The sequence below is a fragment of the Mustela erminea genome, chromosome 8, assembly GCF_009829155.1.
Source record: "Mustela erminea isolate mMusErm1 chromosome 8, mMusErm1.Pri, whole genome shotgun sequence".
Taxonomy (NCBI): domain Eukaryota; kingdom Metazoa; phylum Chordata; class Mammalia; order Carnivora; family Mustelidae; genus Mustela; species Mustela erminea.
The window spans coordinates 32,700,867-32,726,955 of NC_045621.1; positions in this window are offsets into that span (position 1 = coordinate 32,700,867).

Here is a 26,089-nt window from a genome sequence, read left to right on the forward strand (position 1 = left end):
CCAGGAGTGCAGAGGTAAGTTTCCATTTGTTAGAGCAACTACTTTCCCCATCTGCCATGTGGATAGCTAGTTTCCTCATCACTTCTCAAGTCTGATAGCTAAAGATTTTCTGTCTTCTTTTCACAGATGGACTCATTTACAGCTCTACCTTTAATCCTTGTCTTCTGTTCTCCAGCAGGCACTGAATACCAAACTCCAGCCCTAGGGTCACCTCCAAGGCTGATACCATGTCTGAGAAATCACTTTCTCTTCAAGCTTCCCCTTTCGTCTTGAATTCTCTACCCTCTTGTTCAGCTTTTTGAGGTATAACTGGCAAAAGTATAATGTACTTAATTATGTGATCAGTAATGTTTAAGCGTTCCCTTTTCTCCACAATCTTGCCAGCATTTGTTATTTCTTGTCTTTTTCATAACAAACATCCATCCTAACTAATCTGAGATATTGTCTTGTTCTGGTTTTGATTTGCTTGTCCCTGATAGTTAATAATGTTGAGCACTTTCTCATGTACCTGCTGGCCATCCATAGGTCTTCTTTGGAAAAATATCTATTCAGATCCTTTGCCCATCTTTTAATTAGGTGACTTGTATTTTATGCTATTGAGTTGTTTGAGTTCCTGCTATATTTTGGATAGTAACCCTTTATCAGATATGTGGTTTGCAAACATTTTCTCCCAGTCCATAGTTTGCCTTTTCATTTTGCTGATGGTTTCCTTTGCTGCACAGAAGCTTTTTAGTTTGATGTTGTCCCACTTGTTCATTTTCCTATTTTTTACCTCTGCCTCTGCTTTTGGTGTCAATTCAAAAAAAAAAAAAATTCATTTCTAAGACCAGTATCAAGATTATCTCCTATGTATTTTTCTAAAAGTTTTAAGGTTTCAGGGCTTAAGTTCAAGTGTTTAATTGATTTTGAGTTTTTATGGATGATATCAGGTTAAATGAGGTCATAAGGGTAAGAGCTCTGATCTGATAGGATTAGTGTCCATATAAGAAGAGCTTGCAGATAGCTCATTGTCTCTCCTCTCTCCTACCTCATACATGCACTGAGGAAGACCAGGTAAGGACATAGCAAGAGGTGGCTATCTGCAAGCCAGAAAGACCCCTCTCCTCCGGAGCCAAATTGACCTATACCTTGAACTTGGACTTCCCAGACTTGATAATTGTGAGACAATAAATGTCTTTTGTTTAAGTCACCCAGTGTATGATATTTGGTTTTGGCAGTCCAAGCAGACAAAGACAATTTGTTTTTACCTATTTTTCTTCTTTCTAGGCTTTTTAAAAAGATTTTGCCCATTTATTTGAGAATGAGACCGGGGCCATGGAGCGGGGATGAGGAGGGAACAAAGGGAGAAGGAGAAGCAGACACCCCACTGAGCAAGGAACACAGAGCTCCATCCCAGGACCCCAGCCAGGATCATGACCTGAGCAGAAGGCAGATGCTTAACTGACTGAGCCAACCAGGCACCCCTATTTTTCTTCTTAGTTCTGTTCATTAAACATTTCTGGCTTTCTGTCTTCTGAGCACATACAGAATTGCATGATTTTATTTCCTTTGAAGTTAGATATGACCTTGAGACTATATGTGGCCACAGAAAAGAGCCCAACCACGATATACCTCATTCTCTCTTCCCCAACTGGGGTGATCATGAAGGTACATGTTGTTGACGTGGTTTCCATCATGTAGGGTCATTGAGTGACTATGATTAGTAGAGACTTTTGCTAAGTGGCCATTGATAGAGAAATAGATCTATTACTGAAGTAGTTATTTATTACTGCAGCATGGCCTGACTGTTTTGCTTGATATAGCCTCTAAGCCAGAAATATATTATATTATATTACATTATATTATATATGTCAGAAACATATATATTATGTATTTTATACTCAAATATTATACATATATGTGTATGTAATATATAATATATATATACTTTTTAAAATTTAAACATCCTCTTTTGAATAAACTTAGACTGTACTTTGGACAAATTAAATCATATCATTTATAATCTACCTTAGGGAATTAAATCATGTCATTTATAATCTACCTTAGGGCATCAATGAGCACCAGAAAGTCTCCCCACCCCAAACACTTGTTATGCTACTCTTCAATTATTGATAATTTTTTCTTTGATCATAGATACTTCTATCTCCATTTATTCTCTTGCTAAATGTCCATACTTCTAAGAAGAATAACTCATTATAAACTTTTTTTATCAGGAGTAGCTTAACATGAGTACATTCTGGGCTCCTTTATTGCTAAATTACTGAATTCTTGGTGGTTAAGGAGACAAGAAAGGTCCTTGGGTGGGTAGCTTAAATAGGAGGATTTGGGGCAATCAGGATATGAATATTCTGGGAATAAAAAAGTGAAAGGTGAATTAAAAAGAAGAAAGCCAAAATACCTTCACAATGTTACAATGTTAAGAAAGATTCCAAACTCTGTCCAAAATAGTGCACCGAATGCTTTTTTTTTTCTTTTTGTCTATGGAATATTACCAGTCTTATTTATCCATCTTGCAAATCAGAAAAGTCCAGAGGAAGAAACAGGGTGTCAGATGTGCCAGTTATAAGGAAGCAACCAAATGGCAGTGGGAAGACAGAAAAGGTTGTTCTGTGTCACAAGGTACAATTACAGGACCCACGTCAGAAGCACAACACAACTTCCTTCTGAACTCAGTATTCCTTGTTTTAGCTAAAGTATGAATAAAACACTGGGCACTGGAGAGGAGAAGGGAGTTGAGGGAAATTGGAAGGGGAGGTGAACCATGAGAGACTATGGACTCTGAAAAACAATCTGAGGGTTTTTTTTTTTAATTTTTTATTTTTTATAAACATATATTTTTATCCCCAGGGGTACAGGTCTGTGAATCACCAGGTTTACACACTTCACAGCACTCACCAAAGCACATACCCTCCCCAATGTCCATAATCCCACCCCCTTCTCCAAAACCCCCTCCCCCCAGCAACCCTCAGTTTGTTTTGTGAGATTAAGAGTCACTTATGGTTTGTCTCCCTCCCAATCCCATCTTGTTTCATTGATTCTTCTCCTACCCACTTAAGCCCCCATGTTGCATCACCACTTCCTCATATCAGGGAGATCATATGATAGTTGTCTTTCTCTGCTTGACTTATTTCGCTAAGCATGATACACTCTAGTTCCATCCATGTTGTCGCAAATGGCAAGATTTCATTTCTTTTGATGGCTGCATAGTATTCCATTGTGTATATATACCACATCTTCTTGATCCATTCATCTGTTGATGGACATCTAGGTTCTTTCCATAGTTTGGCTATTGTGGACATTGCTGCTATAAACATTCGGGTGCACGTGCCCCTTTGGATCACTACGTTTGTATCTTTAGGGTAAATACCCAATAGTGCAATTGCTGGGTCATAGGGCAGTTCTATTTTCAACACCAGTCAGAATGGCTAAAATAAACAAGTCAGGAAATGACAGATGCTGGCGAGGATGCGGAGAAAGGGGAACCCTCCTACACTGTTGGTGGGAATGCAAGCTGGTGCAGCCACTCTGGAAAACAGCATGGAGGTTCCTCAAAATGTTGAAAATCTGAGGGTTTTGAAGGGGCGGGGGTGCGAGGTTGGGGGAACCAGTTGGTGGGTATTGGAGAGGGCACGGATTGCATGGAGCACTGGGTGTGGTGCAAAAAACAATGAATACTGTTACGCTGAAAAAATAAAAAAATAAATAAAATAAAAAACCATTGGGCGCTATTTCCAGAAGAATAACCTGCTATAACCATGCCATGAGTGAAAGAAATGGGGGAGGCAGGGACCGTCAGGCAGCTATACGGTGAATGCTGTAGCACAAAGTTTTCCATTCAAAATAAATGCCCCACATAAAAATGTTCTGTTCACAGTAACTACTCTGTGTTGCAGCTTCTGTGAATCAAGCTGAGGTTATTAAATGCATAAGAATAGACAACAGTGTGTCCTGCTAATTACCATCTCCTCCACTTGGCATGGAGCCTGGGGTGGGAGAAAATACAACTTGCAGCTCCCTATTAAAAGCGCCAATGTTCTCTGAAATACACCATTTTCTTCTTTATTTCTAAAACATATTTAAAAAATGCCAAGATGCTCCTGCCTCTCCTCCTTCTGCTGACAGGAATCTATATTAATTCCTTTGGAGAGATACTCACAGCTGCTGAACTAGAGAGTCAAACAGATCCTAAAAATGACAATGCTAGGAAAATCCCAAAGATTCTGAACAAGTTCAGTTCTTCCCCTCCCGCCAGTTTCTCCCTTTTTCTTACTCAGCTGCTCCCCAGACATTATTCCTTTGACTTCTTTGTGATTTCCCGGCCAAGAGCCCTCCACTTGCTCTCTGAGCCACCCCCTCCTGTCATAAGTTCCTTCCCTCTCCATCTTAAACTGGAGGGTCAATCACCTTAAGCAAGATTTAACCAATATCCCCAAAGGCTTTTTTTTTTTTTTTGGCCATTATCTTTCCATTGTGCTCATTTAATGTATCAGGTAGAGTGTTTTCAGATTTAAATAGCAAAACACCTACCGAAAATGACATAAGCAATAAGGTCATTCTGCCACCAAGCAAGACCACTAGTTCAATTATGTGGTCAAGGGCCAAGTTCTGTCTTTCAAGCCTGAATCCTTCTATCTCACCTTGTCTTTTTTTTTTTTAACATTTTATTTATTTGACAGAGAGAAATCACAAGTAGGCAGAGAGGCTGGCAGAGAGAGAGGAGGAAGCAGGCTCTCCAAGGAGCAGAGAGCCCGATGGGGGCCTCGATCCCAGGACCCCGGGATCATTACCTGAGCCAAAGGCAGAGTCTTTAACCCACTGAGTCACACAGGCGCTCCTCACCTTGTCTTTGGACTAGTTCACCAATCATCACCTGCCAGCAGGACAGCATCCCGAGGTGGAAAATAGACCATCTCTTCTTTCTGTCTCTTCTGTGAAGCAAGAAAACATTTCCCTGTCTGTGGAATCCCCCTCATTGTCTGGAATTGTATCAGGTGCTCACACCCTTGGGCAAATCAGTCATTGGTAAGGGGACCATTTTGGTTGGCTTAGACGAATCAGGGCCAGCCTCCCTAGACAGCGGGTGGGCCAGTGGCCATTGAAGAGCATGTCTAATTTGAGGAGAGTGGTGACCAAAACGAAAACGGGATTCTATCAGGAAGGAAGAAGGGGAAAATGTGGTGAGTATGATGTAAGCAATCAATCATTTTGGAATTTCAGCGCAACCCTAACCATCTACCTTTCCTTCGGCCTGACCGCTAGGCTCTGCTGGCACTTCTCAGGGGGGCTCACTAATGACAATTTAACAATTAGGATGCTAACACCTCCTGACAATTCATGTAGTCATGTCTGCCCAAAGGGGAAAGGGTATTTTAAACTTCTACATTGCTCCATTCCCTGCCACATCTCCCCTCACTACCTGAAAATTACAGTGAAAATTGGTGATCATCAGACAAGAACTCTGGGAATTTTCTAAATCAGCTCTACAAACATCTGCCCCAAGCTAGTTCTTCTTCCTTTCTGTGATGATGGAAAAAAAAAAAAAATTGCTCCTCATCCTACATACAGTAAATCCTTTTACCTCTATTATGAATCCTGTTCTTTTGCTCTTTTCCAGGATCCTTCTCTCTATTCTGTTTCCAAACTCTTCTTTACCACCAATGTAACTCTAATAAAATGTGACTCTATCAGCCTGCTCAACTTTAGCTAAAAAAATTTTTTAAGGAAAAAATACCTCCTTTACCCTACATCCTCACCCACTTCCATGCTCCCTCTGTTCTCCCCTTCACAGGCAAACTTCTTGAAAGACTAGTTTCCTGTCACCTCCTCCTTGCCTCCACTCACAGCCCAGACCATTAACTCTGGCCTTTACTCCCAGGGCTCACTAAAGCACTCTGGGCATGCTCACAAATTACATCCCTCATCACTTCATTGGGGCCACCTTCCAATCTCTCTCCTACCTGAGCTCTTGGTGTCACTGGGTACACCACTCTTGACTCCTTTCCTCAACAAAATGCTCTGATTTTTTATTTCATGGCATCACTGCCTTCTCAGATTGTCTTTTCACCCTCTGCCCATCTACTTCAAAGCCAGAATGTTCATATCATGTTACCCTAAGCAATTCTTACACCCCCTTTCTTCCTTGCCCCTTCCCACTCTCCCCGAACTTCTAGCATTTATGAATTTTTTTGTTTCTCAAGTACACCTGACTTGTTACGGCCTCCTTGACTAGCTTGACACTCTTCTCCCTCCTCAGCCCTTGTCTCATGCTGACTCTTACTTCACATGTCCCCTAGGTCCCATGTCTTCTGGGTGTCCTCCCTCATCCCACATCTTGCTCAGACACACACTGAGATGATCATGCCACTTGCTGCAAAAGCACCACATACTCTGGCTCCTTCTGTAGTGCTTGAATCATTTTTCCTCCTCACACAGCAACATCAGTGAGAGCAAAGTCCTTGCTCCCCATGATATCCCCAGCCTTTCCCACTGGGTTGGGCAATTCAGAGGATTTGTCCAATGAGTGAGTGAAATCCCCTTCACCTTTTCTTTGATCTTTCTCCTGACTCCTTTCCATCCCTCAAATCCACATACTCAGTTCTCTTAGGTTGCTCCTACCCAGACACTTCTGAGAAGTGTTCCTTTCATCAAATCTGGTTTCCTTTTCATTCCCAAACCAGGTTAGCACCAACATCCCTAGTGATCTTTTTATAAACACAGTTTCTTGGTCCTGTTTGTAGACCTCCCAAATAAGAACCTCCAGGAAGTTAGATTTTCAACATATCTTAAGTGATTTTGATAATTACCTCGTATGGAAACTCCCTACTGCAGATAATCCCAGGAAGGTCTGGTTTCCACATGAGTGTTTCCGAATGTAGAATTGTTCAATCAAACTGGCGAATCCCAAGTGATATATTAATGCATTCGTTATGACACGCTTCCCAGGGAATCTAAAACAACATGGTGCCACTAATTAAAGCCACTGTCTAATTAAAGCCACTGTCTCCAAACGCCCCCTGTAAGATTTGAATTTAATGGAGAGATTTTTTGGAAAGATTGGTGAGAGAGACTCCTTTCAACAACATTGATCTGAGCAACTTCGAGGTCTTCATTGACTTCATGAGCCAGTTAGACAGAGGCAGAGATACACAAGGTGTGGGGTTTGCAGCCTAGGGAGGAGAGTTGTATGTATGTGAGCAGGTGTGCTGTGAGGTGAAAAGGCCAGAAGAAGTAAAAGACAGCAATGGAACACAGAAGTGCTATGTGGGCTGAGCCTTGAAAAGTTGGTAACATTTAACATGGGGATTCGGGATAAAAAGTATTCCAAGCAATGAAAAGGACATGAGCAAAAGTCAGGGCAGTAGAGGAGTATGTTCGGGAAAGAGGAAGGGAGAAGGGTATGAGCGTGATGTTAAGCTGGAACTTGGAGAAAGAAGCGGAGAGAGAATACGACAGATGAGAATGAGACTAAGTATTTAGATGGAGTAAGGTAAGGGTTAGCCTTGAATTCTGAAGCCAGTAATTATACAAATGTAATGGGGAAACATTAAAATTTGGTATTTGAGAAGGGGAGGGGTAAGTGAGGGACTATCATGACTAGAAATCCTTTTACTCAACATGCTGAGTGCCCCTCGGTACATGACCATTCTAGGTGTTGGGTTCACGGTGGTAAATAAGAAAAAACGCCTGTTTCATTACAGGGTGTATCAGGCAACTTGAGTTTGAAAGAGGTAAATACTAGGGCGACTTAGCAGATCTTTGCCATCACTTACCTACCAGACAGTCAAGGTCTGAATTAACACTGGGAAAATAGCTAAGGACATGAGATAAAGGATTGGTATTTCAAGAATTCTTAGGGAGGGCTGCAATCAGTCAAAACCAAACTGTTCAATGTTTCCTTAAAGGGGATATTTGGATTGATTATCATAGAATTTAATTATTGGCCTTCTGAACCAGAGAATATTATTCTAGGTGGTAATAGATACAGTAGCAAGGTTATAAAATGAGTCAAGTTTTTGACGAAGACAAAAAGAAATAGAACTTGGCTTTCTCTTTAGAAGTTACAGAACTTTTGCATTTTTTAGGCTGCTCTAATGGGTGTGTACTAAGGCACCTAGGAATAAAAATATTTATTGTAGCCTAGCCTTATTTACACCAGGTAGATGAATTCTGCAATTAACAAGAAAAGAATTTCTTTCATTATTACATTTTGTAACCCTTAGAGTAAAAGACTTCACACAAACATAAACAAAATATGAAACGTAAGTCACTTTTAAAGATCTAACTTTAAGCAGAGATTGTTGATCATTTGTAAGTGAATCATTCCAATAAATCTGATCACTCTTCTGCTATTAATATCTACCTCAATCTCAGTAGAAAATTAGTCATGAACCTAAATAACCTGACTTGAGCATATTTTTAAATTTACATTTCTTAGATGCCTGAGCCAAAATGCAAAGGCAGAAGTATACGAGATTTCGTGGACATAGTGAGAAGGACGAGAACTATCACAAAACCCTGCGTATGGCTGGTTTCATATCTAAATACAAACCGATCATGTAATCAATCCATGCTGACTGGTTAGTAGGTAAACTGCCCAGGGTTAGACTCATTCAGCAATGTCTTACAATGAGCAGGGAAGCCAGTGACTCTCCCTGAAGTCTTCACTTTACCTCAGTGCACATCTGTTGAGTGTCTCCTCTCCTCAAGCACAGGAGTACCCCTTCCCAACCATTTTAATAACAAAATCCACTGTGGGTTTGATTAAATGTTCCAATTCCTCTCTTGAAGAAAATTAGTATGAATCGACATTATTCCAAACACTCACTTAATTAACTTTTTTTCCCTAACCAAGCTGGTTAAGAATGGGGGCATATCTGTTTGAACACAAGATAACCCAACATATTCCAACCACACCTTCCAAAGCACTTGAGCTTGATAAGATGGTCTTATGAGACATCCCCTAGTCCTCCCAGAACAGTGTGAGCAGATCCTAGGGAACAATCTAGATTTCTCCAATAGATATGGTTATCTAAGCTGAATGACCATATAAGGTAGGTACTATTTTTGTTCCCACGTTATTGATTAGGAAACAGATGCAAGGAGAGTTAAATATCTATCCCAAGGTCACAACTTGCTCACTTTGCACAAGATGTGTCATCTTGAGCACATCATGAAACCCCCTCTTTACATGCGTTGTGTATAAAAAATGTGATAGAGACTCAACCAAATGAAGGACTAAGAAAGTCTTCACAAAGAAGTTAACTGCCATTCAAGTCAGTGCTGAGACACCTATCGGAAGGAAGAGCACAGCTTAGAAAGCACATTCCACTAATCTTCTTTTGGTGTCTGAAAGACATCAGCAGCAACCCTGTTACTGGACTACTGGCTGAGTTTGGCTCAGAATTCCTAGCTGTAACTGCTATGAACATGGAGTCATATTCCTTTAAAACAGAGAATTGTGCGTCTTTGACAGAGAGATGCAATCTAACCTCTAATTAACAAAGCAAGACTTGCTTGCAGTTGCTGTGGACCCTGGAGAACAAACAGAATGAATTTGCATATTGATTGGATGAATGCAACTCCACCAAATGGGAAGGGAAAAGAATTCCTAAAAGAGGAATGACGTAGGAAGAGGGCAAACCCATTTTTTAAATCCTCAAAACTCAATGCATGACTTTGGTCAATGCTAACAGATTCAGGAGACAGGAATCACAGGCAGCACACTCAAAAGGAGCAGGCACTGGGGGTGGTCAAACAACCAAGAGAGTCTCAGAGTACTCTAAGAGACTGCAGCCATAGGGGGAGGTGGGGAATGAGAACGGCACCTGTCCTGGGGTCCTTTCCCCTTTCCAGTGTACAGAAGACACCAAGAGCCATTTTACCTGCAGAGATCATATCACAAAAAATGAAATGCACAGGGGGAAAACATTTTAAGGAGCTCTTGTGTTAAGTACTTGCTGTCATGGGAGGTGGGGGAAAAGTAGTAAAGAGGGAAATGAGCTGATAAAACAAATACAAGTCAGGCTGAGGGACATTCTCCAGGAAATCTCTGGTTCACAAAATGCCTCATGGTATTAAGAAAAACCCCTAAAATAAGTAACTGACTTGGAAGCCCACACAGTTCCTATGGCTTTACGTGCCCTTGGTTTGACTCTGTTTGGCGAGCCCTTTCCATTTCTTCAGGACTCAATTGAGATCTTATTTCCTTAGCAAACTATTGTTTCGCACCTTCAGGAATTCCCTGGGTGGAATTCAAAACCAGCACGGTACCCAGAGATCAAGGAGAGACAGAGAGAGACAGAGCATTCCAGATTGGTGGGTGGCAGGTTTAATAAGAAAGGAATTTACAAGGTTCGTCTTTGGATGGCCTCAAAGACCATCTGACAGGCCTCTGTCCCTGTCACCACAATCTTAAGAGTTTATATAGATGTCTTAGCTGGGCTCAGTCATCTATATTGACCAGATAGCTGGTGTCCAGCTCTTGGGTCAGTCAGCATTCATGTCCTCTTGATGACCTCCTCCATCATGGACTTTCCCTGATACACCCTTTCGAGACTAAGGGCATCCACCTGTCCGTGGTTTCTCTATCAACTTCCTTGTAGCCTTGCACTGCCCGTGTTTGATTCCATGGCTATCAACCCCAGTTACCTGTGAGGTCCTTCAGAGCCAAGGCTTGCCTTAGAAATGTTTGATTTCTCCATGCATGCATATCGCATTGCTTCTCACACAGTATGAGCTCAACAACTGCTTGTGGATTATGGAGGCAATGACTGTTAAGAATACCTCATTTAATTGGACAGACACATGCAGAAAAATAAAACTGGACCATTTCCTTACACCACACATGAAAATAGACTCAAAATGGATGAAGGACCTCAATGTGAGAAAGGAATCCATCAAAATCCTTGAGGAGAGGGGCACCTGGGTGGCTCAGTGGGTTAAAGCCTCTGCCTTCAGCTCAGGTCATGATCCCAGGGTCCTGGGATCGAGCCCCGCATCGGGATCTCTGCTCAGCAGAGAGCCTGCTGCCTCCTCTCTCTCTGCCTGCCTCTCCACGTACTTGTGATCTCTGCCTGTCAAATAAATAAATAAAATCTTAAAAGAAAAAGAAAAAGAAAAAGAAAAATCCTTGAGGAGAACACAGACAGCAACCTCTTTGACCTGAGCCACAGCAACTTCTTTCCAGGAACATCGCCAAAGGCAAGGGAAGCAAGGGCAAAAATGAACTATTGGGACTTCATCAAGATCAAAAGCTTTTGCACAGCAAAGGAAACAGTTAACAAAACCAAAGACAACTGACAGAATGGGAGAAGATATTTGCAAACGACATATCAGAAAAAGGGCTAGTATCCAAAATCTATAAAGAACTTATCAAACTCAACACCCAAAGAACAAATAATCCAATCAAGAAATAGGCAGAGGCCATGAACAGACATTTCTGCAAAGAAGACCTCCAGATGGCCAACAGACACATGAAAAAGTGCTCCACATCACTCAGCATCAGGGAAATACAAATCAAAACCACAATGAGATATCACCTCACACAATCAGAATGGCTAAAATTTACAAGTCAGGAAATGACAGATGTTGGCGAGGATGCAGAGAAAAGGGAACCCCCTACACTGTTGGTGGGAATGCAAGCTGGTGCAGCCACTCTGGAAAACAGCATGGCAGTTCCTCAAAAAGTTGAAAATAGAGCTACCCTACAACCCAGCAATTGCACTACTAGGAATTTACCCTAAAGATAAAAATGTGTTGATCCAAAAGGGCATGTGCTCCCGAATGTTTATAGCAGCAATGTCCATAATAGCCAAACTATGGAAAGAACCTAGATGTCTGTCAACAGATGAATGGATAAAGAAGAGGTGGTATATATATACAATGGAATACTATGCAGTCATCAAAAGAAATGAAATCTTGCCATTTATGATGATGTGGATGGAGCTAGAGGGTATTATGCTGAGTGAAATAAGTCAATCAGAGAAAGACAATTATCATAGGATCTCCCTGATATGAGGAAGTTGAGAGGCAACATGGGGTGTTTGTGGGGTAGGAAAAGAATAAATGAAACAAGACGGGATGGGGAGGGAGACAAACCATAAGAGACTCTCAATCTCACAAAACAAACTGAGGGTTGCTGGGGAAGGCGGGGAGGGTTGGGTTATGGACATTGGGGAAGGTGTGTGCTATGAAGTGTGTAAACCTGGCAATTCACAGACCTGTACCCCTGGGGCTAATAATACAATATATGTTAATTAAAAAATAAAAAAAAATTTTAAAGAATAACTCATTTATTAAAAGAAATGAATGAAATTAGAGAGTCCATATTTTCCTGTGACTAACAGAAGGATCACAAAAAGAGACTGGGATGATTTGTGTTTTAAGAAATAAAGGAAATTTTGGTTTTCTGTCTCTAACATTTTAGTTTGGAAATATGACAGTATCTGAAGTTAGCCCGCAGCATAAATCCAAAGGTAGCCCATGGATTAAGGAGTTAAAATACTCACCTGAAATTGCAGTGAAATTAGAATTTATTTCTTTAAAAATGGCTAGAATAATTGAAAAACTACATGAGACAAATCCGATGTGGTCAGGAAATAAGAGCCTTGAAACTGCCTTATTAACCACCACTGAATTTTAAACAGTTTAAACATTAACTCTTTGCTGCAGGGGGTCTCAAAAGCAAGAGATCTTGTACTGCTAATTGCTAAAACACTTCTAATTTGTTTCTAAGGGTTTGAAACAGCTCTTAATTGCTCCTCTATCTCTGATCAAGGCAAAGGAAAAAAAAATCATTAATGTCAAATCCATTCAGTTTTCCCAGTGCCCAAAAAGGGCATATATGTTAGTTTTTTAAATATAACCAAAAATTGGAAAAACGGACATTGGCAGAAATTTCAGTTGACAACAAATATAAAGAGTCAATTGTCTCTTTCAACTGTAAGTCCTAGAGAGTAAGGGTTCCCAGCCTGGTATCTCCTTAACATTCACTTTAATTTTGCAGAAGTTACAGGATTATATTTTTTACTCACCTGAATATTGAAAGCATTTCAAGATTATTATATATTTTCATTTCAGTAGCTTGGATATGTTCACTCATATCACTTAAAAAGTTACAAATAGAAAAATAAGGATGAACAGAGCAGAACAGTTAGTAGTGAACACTAAAACAAGTTCTGTCTTTTAGTAAAAGGATTCCATGCTTCTCTGAAAACAGAACAATTTCACTCAAACAATCTCAACAAACACCAATATAAGATGAAGACATCTGTAGCAGACAACGGGTTGCTCCTCCAACAACCATCTTCCAGCTCTTTCCAGCCCAACAACTACCCTCTTCTGTATATGCTCAAGGAAGATGGCCCAATCCCCAGTCCAAGGGTAAATCCAGATCAGTCTTGCCTTCCATAGCAATCTTGTTCCCTTTGCCAGTGATTCCTTTATGGTAGACTTGTGTTCATCAGTTGATCAAGGAAAGACAGTTCCTCTTCTTTCCTTGGAAGCTGTCCTGTCAGGATCACATGCGTGGAACTGTAGCCGCCATCTTGAAAAACAAAGGTGGAGGATCTTGAAGGGCAGAGCAGAATAGATCAACAAAGCGGACCTGAATCCTCAGTGACTATAAGGAGCTCCTCAGTCAATAAACCCAAGGGTCACCTTACCTTGGATTCTTTGTTCTACAAGATGTTAAATTTCCTCTATATGTTTAAGTTATCTGGACCAGAATTTCTTTCAAGCAGCTAGAGACCTACTAACTGATACAATACATTAAAGAGGCTGTGGACTAGCAAAAGACTCTGTCAGGCTTACTTAGTTCATCAAAATGAGAAAGTCCCTTAGACATTCATTTGCCTGAAAAACTGTGGAGTCTTCAGAGCTCCCTCTGTGCTAAGTACAAATAAGATTTAAAAAAAAAAAAAAAAAAAAAAAAGAGCTCTCAGAACTAAAGAGGCTTTGGGGGATTTGAGGGAAGAGCTTGTCTTCCCCATGTGTCTGGGCTCCACCTCCTGCCCAGCAGTTCTCCCAAATTTCCTCTCTTCTCTTCGACTTCTGAACATTTCTTGTACGTGGAACACACACCTAGAGACTCTGCCACTTACCAGCCTTGTAATTCAGGCAAACCACATAATTTCTCTTGGCTTTGATTTTCTCATTTATAAAATGGGAGAAATAGTAGTGCCTAACATGTGAAGTTATTCAGAGTATTGAATTTTGTAATATATGAAAAGTGCTTCTCAGAATAATGCTTGGTAGCTCCTGTGAACTATTACCATTATTATTATTATTATTATTATTATTATTAAGTCAGATTTGCCCTTGACTAGGATGGCATTGTGTACCTCTATATTAACTGTAGCATTAAGGACTATGATAAGAATACACAAGTATTCCTCCCTCTTCAAAGTCCATGCTATGCCACTTTGCTTTTATGAAAGACATGTTAGTACCTGTATTTGTTAACCAAAAGAAATCCAAAAAAGAATTTTTGCTTTTATGAAAAAAAAAACAAAAAACAAAAAGCAAAACCAGCATTCATTCCAGGGAGCTATTATAGACAGCACATACCCTGAACAGTGAGAGTGGCCCTGTGGAGCTTTGTCCCCCGAAACTATACCCAGCATCTCGGCATCTGGCCACTAGAGCTTTGAAATGTGTCTTTGAATATCTGTGTTTTATCTCAATTTATTTTTTGTATCTGTTAGCAAGATGTGTCCTAAGGTATCATAAAAGCTTAAGAGAGGATATTTTTGGGGTCTGAGAATGTTCAAAATTTTTTCCATATAAATTAATGGTAAGTGCTTCTTCACTTTATGCCATTTCAACTTATGAAAGCTTTCTTAGAAATACTCTCTGTATTTGTCCTGATCAAGGCAGATTATCATCATTATACAGATAATGTACTTTTATTTATTTTAAGGCATTTTCAAAAGTGTTCAGAATAGCTATGCTCACACTTTACACTATGAAAATACTTTACTCACAGAAGCATGCATTTAGAAACAGTAGACAGAAAAAGATAATTTGGGAAAATATCTTCAGCATTTTTCCAACTGGGTTGAGAAGACTAATGCCACAGTCAAATACACACAGACACACACACACGAAATATCTTTGTTGCCAAATAAGGAGGAAAAACATTAGGTTAAACGGCATTAAACAGCTTCATAATCAGGCTTGCAGATTCAATAAACCAAACTTGTATTTGTAACAGCACATTCATCTGTTTTGTTCAGTCACCATTGAATTCAAAATCAAGTAGATAGGGGCGCCTGAGTGGCTCAGTGGGTTAAAGCCTCTGCCTTCAACTCAGGTCATGATCTCAGGGTCCTGGGATTGAGCCCCGCATCAGGCTCTCTGCTCGGCGGGGAGCCTGCTTCCCTCTCTCTCTCTCTGCCTGCTTCTCTGCCTACTTGTGATCTCTGTCTGTCAAATAAATTTAAAAAAAAAAAAAAACCTTTAAAAAAAGATCAAGTAGATAATGGAGTATTGGAATCTACAATCAATTAATACATCTTAAAATATCCATTTTTTTATTATAACGTTTTTTTCATTTTAATTTTTTATTTTTTTATAAACATATATTTTTATCCCCAGGGGTACAGGTCTGTGAATCACCAGGTTTACACACTTCACAGCACTCACCAATTTTTTAAAAAAATTTTACAATCAATGTCATTAAGTCAACTCTTCAATTGTCAGGTTAGTAAAAGTTCAGGGACTTTAGATGCACGTATATATTTTGTACATATGGGAGCTTTTCAGATCCATATTAAGAGGTAAAATATATTAGACTTAATTTGGAGCCAGTGAAAGTCTAAATGTTTGGTTGATATCATGAGGTAATTTATCAAATAAGCTAGGCCAGGAATCCAGGTATTAAGAACCAGAATATTACCTTATATATAAAATTGCATTAAAATCGACTGAAGGTTTAGGCCATAGTAATATAAATTATTAAATAATAAATAAATAAAGAAGGAACAAATCTTCCCAATAATGCATGAAGAATTCCCAATAATTCATGAAGCTATATCCTCTCCCCTTCTAGGAAGTGGAACTTAATTTCCTTTTCCTGAATGTAGACTGGACTTAATGACTCACTTCAAAAGAATCCACTATATCAAATGGAAAAAAGAGCAAATTGACAGTGGGAAAACCTGGCAGGAACCACCACAACTACGTGGTTGGGGGTAACGTCCCAAGTCCTAAATTCCATGATATCATGGAGCCTGATACAATATGATGAGAAGGGTATTTCACCTCTGTCACATTCTTCTCAAAACCCACAATACCAGACTCATCAAGAGAAAAACATCAGATACACAAATTAATGGACATTCTACAAAATGCATAGCAAGTGTTCTTGCAAGCCATCAAGGTTTAAATTGATAGTTTGCTGTCAATTGCTTCTAATGAAATTGGAAGCAAGATAGAAACAGATGAAGGAGATATGATGATGAAAAGGAGTGTACTAAACCACCATTAGATTCTGAGCCAGAAAAGGTGTTAGCAGAAAAACTAGTGGAAGCCAAAGAAACTCAAGACTTTAGTTAGTAGTAGTATGGTATCTCTTAATATCTTGGCTATATAACACGTTACTCTTAGAAGAACTTGGGTAAATGATACACCAGAACCCAGTGTGATATATTTGCAATTTTTCTGTAAGTCTAAAATTAGTCCTTGGGACACCTGGGTGGTTCAGATGGTTAAGCCGCTGCCTTTGGCTCAGGATATGATCTCAAGATCCTGGGATCAAAACAGGCATTGGGCTCCTCACTGGACAGGGAGCCTGCTCTTCTCTCTGCCTCTGCCTGCCACTCTGCCTGCTTGTGTACTCTCTCTCTCTTCTGACAAGTAAATAAATAAATAAATAAAATATTTTTAAGAAATAAATAAATAAAATAAAGTTAGTCCAAAATAAGAAATCTATTTTTAAAAATTGACAAGGGACAAGACTGACCTAACTGAACTATCCCAGAAGCTGAGCAGATAAATTCTTGTTAATATCTCCATTTTATAGATTAGAAATCAGAGGAAAATAGATTATGTAAATTGCCTAAGGTTATAAAAGGAATAAAAGTAAGAGAATCTAAATTAGAATATAGGTCACTTGACTCAAGAGTTCTAACTTTTAATTGTTTCTTAAATTATTTAGAATTTCTTTTCTATACATCTTTTCCCTTTCTTGATCTTAAAGGTTAAATACTCAGGCTGATGCACCAGTAGTTTAAATACAGAGCTTTTCTGAAACACAACTGCTATTGCTTACCATCTATAATTTCACTTTTGGATCATAATATGTCCCAAATTTGTATTTGTATATTTCTAGATTAAGCAAAAACTGTTATATCTACTATGCCAACACCTGGATCCTGTGCTGCTTTTCTCAAAAAGTATCTGTAAGGATTAAAAAACTTACCCACAGAGCAGTTTCCGTGACTGGCACAGAGTACACAACTAGTAGGTATTGGTCTTTTTATTGTTATTGTTATTATTTTTATTGCTAATTTTCTCATCTCTGATTCTAGTTTATTAATATTCCTTTTAGCTGTGCCTACTCTGACATTTACTCTGCCCACTGAGTTTTTAATTTTAATGACTGTTTTTTCCATAATTTATCTTTCATTCTTTCTGAAATCTATGTACAATGTATTGTTTTATACCCATGTGCATTTTATACTTATTTTCCTCTAAATCATTTTAAATATGTGTCATACTTGGTCTCAGTTCATAGCCTTCCCAGTTCCTATAGAAGACATCTCTCTCTCTCTCTTTCTTTTATTTTTTGCCATCTGATAAAAAAAAAATAGAGTGTTTTTGCATTGTTTCTAATTTTTATTTTGCCCTTATTTTAAGAAACACTTGTTTTTCTCTATAGTGTCAGGGTTATTGAAATGTATGTCTGAAGATGTTTTCATCTTATTCCTACTTCTTATCCCAGTGGAATCTCTGCTCTGAGTCTAATTTTTACGTTAACCTTTTATCCTGAGATTTCTTCAACAAAGGTAATTAAAATTCAGACTCCATATATATGAGATCATAGACTTTATATTTCATAGGAGACTTATTTTTTCTCCACTCTGATCTATACCTCAGATAAACTTTCTGTGGCCTTCCAGAGTAAAGACATGGCTTATCTTCTTCAAAGTTCTACCTTCCTTAGAACTGCACCCATCAAATTTATACAAGAACTTCAAATTCAATATTTGACCGATACCCACTCCTCCAACTATGTTCTTCATTCTCAGCCTTGGTCTGGATATTTACGAGTTTTGTGGTTCTACATGAATTTAAGGATTTCTTTCTATTTTGATAGGGATTGCATTGAATCTGAAAAGTAATTAAAAGAGTATAATACTGGAATAAAAAGAGACATGTAGACAAATAGAACAGAATGGAGAGGCTGGGATAAAACCACACACATATAATCAATTAATCTTCAACAAGGGTGTCAAGAATATACAATGGGAAACAAAAGTATTTTTAACAAATGGTGCTGGGAAAACTGGATATCCAGATGCAAGAGAAAAATTGGACTCATGTCTTACACCACACACAAAAAATGAACCCAAATGTATTAAAGAGTTGAACATAAGACCTGGAATTATAGAATTTCTAGGAAAAAAAATTGAGGAAGGTCTTCTTGGCACTGGTCTTGGTAATCATCTCTTAGATATGATCCCAAAAGCACAGTCAACAAAAGCAAAAATAAGTAAGTGGGACTACATCAAACTAAAAAGCTCTGTGCAGCAAAAGAAACAATCAACAGTGTGTAAAGACAATTTACAGAATGGGAGAAAATATTTGCAAGCTATGTATCTGATAAGTGGTTAATATGCAAAATATTTAATAAACTCCTACAACTCAACAGCAAAAAAAAAAAAAATTGAAACTAATAACCCAATTAAAAAATGGACAAAGGTGGGGGGGCACCTGGGTGGCTCAGTGGGTCAAAACCTCTGCCTTCAGTCCAGGTCATGATCTCGGGGTCCTAGGATCGAGCCCTGCATTAGGCTCTCTGCTCAGCAGGGATCCTGCTTCCTCCCTCTCTCTCTGCTTTTTCTCTCTGCCTACTTGTGATCTCTCTCTCTGTCAAATAAATAAATAAAATATTTTTTTAAAAAAAGGAAAAAAAATGGACAAAGGGGGTGCCTAGGTGACTCATTCTCTTGAGTATTCAGCTCTTGACTTCAGCTCAGGTATTGATTTTGGGTTCATGAGTTTAAGCCCTGTGTTGGGCTCCATGCTGGATGAAGAGCCTACTTAAGAAAAAAAAAAAAAAAAGGGCAAAGACCTGAATGCATGTTTCCCAAAGAAGGCATATAGATGGCCAATACTTATGAAAAGTGTGCTCAAAATCACTAATCATTAGAGAAATAAAGTTCTTTAAAATATTTTACTTATTTATTTGAGAGAGAGTGTGTGCAAGAGAGAACATGAGCAGAAGAAGGGGAAAGTGGGGGAGGGACAGAGGGAGAAACAGACTCCCCACTGAGCAGGGAGCTCAATGTGGAGTTCAATCCTAAAACCCTGGGATCATGACCTGAGCTTAACCAACTGAGCCACCCAGTGCCCAGGAAATGCAGTTTAAAATTAAAGTGAAAGATCACTTTATACCTGTTAGGATGGTTATTATTTAAAAAAAAAAAAAAAGAAACAGAAGAAGAAAAAGATAAATGATAACAAATGTTGATGAAGAAATTGGAATACTTATATACTGTTTTAGGAATATGAAATGGTGCAGCTGCTATGGAATACACTGTAGAAGTTCCTCAAAAAATTAAACACAGAATTAGCAGACAATCCAGCAATCCTACTTCTAGATATATATCAAAAAGGAAACCAGAATCTATAAGAGGTATCTGCATTCTCATGTTCATGGTAGCATCATTCCCAATAGCCAGTATATGGAAATAATCTAAGTGTCCATCAGTGGATACATGGGTAAAGAAAATGTAATATATGCATGTGATGGAATATTACTTGGCCTTTAAAAATTAACACCTTCCCATTAGCAACAACATGGATGAACCTAAAGACCATTATGTTAAGTGAAATAAACAGTCATGGAAGGACAAATACTATGTGATCCCATTCATATGACAAATCTAAAATAGTAAAACTCATAGAAGCAGAGAGTAGAATGGTGGCTGCCAATGGCTGGGGAGATGGGAAATGGGGAATTATCTTCAGTGGGTATAATGTTTCAGTTCTACAACATGAGTAAGTTCTAGACACCTGATGTACAACTTAGTGCCTGTAGTTAACAGTAGTGTATTTGTACACTTAAAAAAAATTAATAGAATAGAGCTTTTGTTAAGTGTTCTTACCAAAAAACAAACACAAGAAACATGCCTGGGTGGTTCCATCAGTTAAGTGCCTGCCTTCAGTCCTGGGATTGAGCCCCACATCAGACTCCTTGCTTGGCAGGAGTCTGCTTCTCCCTTTCCCTGTATCCCTCTCCCCTGCTTCCATGTGCTTTCTCTCTCTTTCAAATAAATAAATCAAGTCTTTTAAAAAAAAAAGATGGGCATAAGAAAACTTCTGAAGGTAATGGACATGTCAAAACTCATCAGATTGTAAACATTAAATATGTGCAGTTATTTTGTATATCAATTATATCACATGCAATAAAGCAGTTTAAAAATTGAAAGGAAAAATGAAATAAAAGGTGTTAGTGTAAAAAAAGAAAAAGACACTGTCCTCTGCCCCTGCATAACCTATGCCATGACCAGGACCAGTCATACCTACCCTGGGGGGTTCCCATGCTGTGGTAATCAACATTCTCTACAATTCTACTGCACGCACTGTTCCCTTTTCCTTCTGGCAAAGTCAGCAATTGTGATGCTTAATTCAAAGTGTCAACTTGGCTAAGACACTGTACCCAGATATTTGGTCAAACACCACTTCAGTTGTCACTGCGAAGGTATTTTTTTTTAGACAAGATTGACATTTTAATCAGTGGACTTTGAGTAAAGCAGATTACCCTCCATAATGTGGTGGGCCTTATCCAATCAGTTGAAGGCTTTATGAAAGACTGACTTCCTCCAAGGAAAAAGGAATTCTACCAACAGACTGCCTTCAGATTCACGCTGCAACTTTAACTCCTCCCTGGGTCTCTAGCCTGCCAGGCTGGCCTGAAGACTTTGTGTCTGCCTCCACAATTGCCTGAATCAATTTCTTTAAGAAATAAACACACATGCATTCATACACACACACACACACGTGCATACATTCTATTGGACCTGTTTCACTAGAGAACACGGACTAATATGCCATTTTTCTTTAAGTTTATTATTTTGATTTTATCCAAAAACTCTAGCTGTTTATAGAAGTTTCTATTTTAGCCTAGTGTTTTTCTTAAAGAGCCACCCATACAATTCTTAATATTTTTATAGAGAATTTATTCACAAAACAAAGGTGTTGTGTTTTGTTTCCCTTATCTTGTTATGAAGCTATAAAATTAAAGTTAAAATTTATGTGATAATAATTTGCATGGAGGAAAACCTGCCTGAGATAACACTTATCACAAAAACAAAAATATCAAAGTCAATCAACTGGCATTACATGTCACGTTTTAATTATCTGAGGAGGATGTTTATATGGAGCACTTCCAGTTTTACATGTGAAGTGACACGCTGCTTTAATTTCTAATTAATCCAAAAGCTGTCATTTCAAAACACCCATCAGCCATTCAACCATGTTAGAGTTGGATTTTTCAGGTTTGATTGTCGGTAGGCAACAGTTCAAATATTCCTAATAAAAAGCAAAATAAGAAGAGTATTTTTGTGGAGATCTACTAGTATTCAAATAATTATAATTGTTAGGAGATTGCTATTGGATATACACCCATAATTTCCTGCCTCTGAATATTAATAAAAGACAAGGTTCACTGTGGATTTCAAAGCATCCCAGCTAAAATGACAACCTGAGAGCCTGGAAATCTAATTAAGTCGACTGACCCGAATGTTCCAGATATACCATGGTTTATTTGCTTGTCACCATAGGCCATTAGATATATTCTTAGTGTGTGGGGACCTCTATATACATATACATATATAAAATGTCATATTTAAAGGAAGTAACAATTATATCAATTGTTACCACAAACACATAGAAAGTGTTTCCTCCCTGATAGTCACTGTCTTAGTATCTGACATGTGTTGTCTCATCTAAAGCTCTGTATAACTCCTCAGGGTGGCTACTTTCATTACTCTTATCTTCCAGGTGAGGGAACCTGAGGATCCCAAAGCTGAAGAAATTATACAGCTGAAAACTGACAGAGAAGTGATCCAAATCTCAGTTTTCTCAGTGTAGACAGGGGAGAATAATAATAATAATAATATAATGGCCCCTGGATGGCTCAGTCAGTTAAGCATCCAACTCTTGATTTTAGCTCAGCTCATGATCTCAGGATAGAGCTCCAGGTTGGAGTTTGCTTAGGACTCTCTTCCCCTCTCCCTCTGTCCCTCCTCCCTCTCTCTCCCTCTCTAAAAAAATTAAAAATAAAATAATAAAGCTCTTGCATATAAGTAATTATGTTTTATCAAACACTGTTTTGGATATTTTAACTGATTTCATCCTTACTACTATAAACCCCATTTTACGGACATGGAACTGTAGTAAAAAATGCAAAAGAACTTGCCCAGGATCCCACAGTGAGTAAACAGTGAGGCTGGAATTAAAACCCAGGGATCTTGTTCCACGGCAGCACAACCCTCTTACCCATCATGTGATATGACAGTGATTCTTCAGAGAAAGACAAAAGCCTTTCAGAGGTGCCACAACATCAAAACTATTTTAATAAGAATACTAAGATATTATTTGTCCTTCCTACTCTCATTCTGTCATGAGTGTTACACTGGGAGTTTTCCAGAAGCTGTGTGGTATGTGATATTGCTGCAAATTAAATGTGGAAAAAAACCATGAGAAGCTGCAGTCCTTCTATTAAAGCAGCCATTAAAGAAATACTGCAAAAATGAAAAAGAATGTCATGCTTTGGGAAGAGATAGCTACTTTTTGCTTGAAAAATAATAGATTGTGGGGCACCTGGGTGGTTCAGTCATTGAGTGTCTGCCTTCAGCTCAGGTCATGATCCCAGGGTCCTGGGATTGAGCCCCACATCGGGCTCTCTGCTCAGCAGGAAGCCTATTTCCCTCTCTTTCTCTGCCTGCCTCTCTGCTTACTTGTGATCTCTGTCAAATAAATAAATAAAATCTTTAAAAAATAATAATAATAGGTTGATAAATAATGGGTTTATGATTGTTCTTCCCTCTTTAAAGGAAATAGTAAATAAATACTAACTTTTTTCTGTTTCAATTTTTAACAGGGTAAATATTGATGAATATAACCCATAAATAAAAACTCTTGGGGGTCTTCAATAAGTTTTAAGAGTGATAAAGGGAATGTCAGAAACCCAAAAGTTGGAAAATGGCTGCTATTCTGTACACTATGCACTTCAGTAATAGTGTCTACTCTTGGGGATGGGGTTGGTTTGTAAGGATTAAATGAGATAACCAATTTTAAGCACATAACATTGAATCAGGCACATAGAAAATGTCAGCATGTGTCAACAGTTATTGTCATTGTTATTAGAGGTGAAATAACATGCTGGAAGTCACACTGTCAGTGACAAAGGGACTAACTTCCAAAATGCTCTAATTCTCAAAAACAATGTCATAAGCTGCATTCAGTAATGATTTAAGAAACTTGATGACCAAACTCCCTTCCAGTGAGTAATAAAAGTAGCACAGAAAAGAGAACTGTCTGTAACTAATACCAAGAAGCAAGCTAATGGGGTATAAAGAATTCTGGACAGATGATTACTATCTAGATTCCAGGCCTGATTCTGCCATTACCTAAATTTGTCATCACAGGCAAATCACTTGAAGTGTCTGAATTACTAAGTTCATATGTATAAAACACAAGAGTATAGCTCGCATCTACTCAACAAATATAGAATACCTTAATTTATATTAAAATGCTCTGAAAAGTATAAAATGAGAAAAGAGTTTCCTACCTTACTTCCCACACCAAAATAAATCCCAAAGAGAAAAAAAATGTTAAAGTCAAAAATACAACCAAAAATTACTAGAAGAATATATAGGAGAACATGTATATCATCCTAGAGTGAGGAGAAACTTTCTCCTACATTCTTATAAGATTTTTTTGCCAGTGCAAGCAATCTCTCCACCCCCAGTGGTCTCAGCCGCTCCACCCACAGGAAATGACCTCTCCATTCCTCTGAAGGGACTAATACTGAACTGCCTGAGGAAATAATAATGGCCTCCCCTGAGTAGTTGCCATGAAAGACAATGCTAGGTCTGCTCAGCCGCCACCCTTCTTTACTTCCAGACCTGTAACTAGACTCAAGTCCCAGCAGGTCCCTAAAATGAGGTACAAAATGTGAGGAAGTACACCATACTCCAAAAGAACTACTTAAGTCTTCTAATTTATTCAATCAGAAATCTGGGGAATATGTGTGGGGATGGATACTAAGGGTGTGGCATTATGGTGGAAGGAACGGAAAGTAGGGTCAGACCAAATGTATCGTTATGGACTTCCTAGAAGAGATTCTACATTTAATGTTACATCTCAGGGAATTAGAAAGAGTTCTAAGAGTAGTTATTTTTGAATGGTAAGATTGTGATCTTTTCCTAATGCTGATTTTATTTACCTTTTTTTTTTCTTAGTACAAAATGGATAACTTGCATAATCTTTTTCTCAAATAGAAGTGTATATGTAGAAATTACAGCACATTGGAGAAGAAACGTGCTTTTGACCAAGGCAGGTTGCACAAGCCCTGGTTTTCTCAATGACCTTTGTTCACAAAGACCTTTGGATAATAAGCAAGTCACTCAACCTCCCCAAGGCTCAGTTTCCCCAGTAACCACTTTATAAAGTTGTGATTAGGAGATAAAGTATTTTGAGGTCTTAACATGGTACCTCCATATCATAAATGCTTGGTAGATGTTATTCTCATTATGATTATTATTTTCATCATTATCATTACAATTAAGGCAGAGTCTCCATTGTTTATATATACAGGATACAGGACATTTAAATATCCATACAGACCAATGGCCAAATTGTGCTACCCAGTGGGCTCCCTTTGTCCAAAGTCCTAGACATCTGCCAGTGCCCCTCCAGAAGAAGAAATAGTCACCAATCACCACATTCCCTTGTTACTGTAGGGCATTTTTTATTATAACTCTGTAATACCTGTTAGTTGTGTACATCAAAGCCTAGTTAGCTTGTGGTTTACCTGTGCTATTAGGAAGTAAAAATGAATAATAATGGGAAAAGTGTTATTGCAAAGTATAAACAAAAACCCATAGCTATGTGGGCTAACCATGGAGTTAGCCACTTTTTGTAATGTCAGAAAACATTATGACATTATGATATGTTATAAAAATACATAGATTGTTACATAATTTAAGATGCAATATATACTTTTCTTATAATGTAAAATATACAGACATTATAATAATAAATAATATAATATCAGAAATCAGGCATTTTTCCAAGTTCCAAGTAACTGACTTCCAAATGAAACTATGTACTGTAACATGGAGGGAACAGAATAATGTCATATTATACACATAGATGTGTATTTTGTGTTGTATACCTTTTGTTACATAAATAATGTTATTTTATATATAATCTAGAGATTATACATATAAAATAATAGACACATAATCTCTAGGTTGTCAATATTTTTTTAAAAATGCAGGTACTAATAGTCATTTAATTATTTTGGTGTTGTTGACTTTTAAAGAAAATCAAATCATGTGAATTAAACCATGTCTGAAGAAGTGACTTACTCTGTTTCTAAAATATTAAACCAATGATTGAAGATTCTCCTCTGATATCTTTGAAAGAATTAGGGAAGTTACGGGTGTGAACTGCTTTTGATTTCACCCTTGAGGGATCCTGTATGTCTCATCTTTCTAATGTGGGAAAGTATCAAAAAGGCAGAAAGCAGCAATTTTGCTAACAAGTTTTAGGTAAAAGGGCAAAGCTAAATTACTGGGCAGATTATGTCTTCTACACTTACTATAGTCACCTGGTAAGGGATATGTCTTTTAGA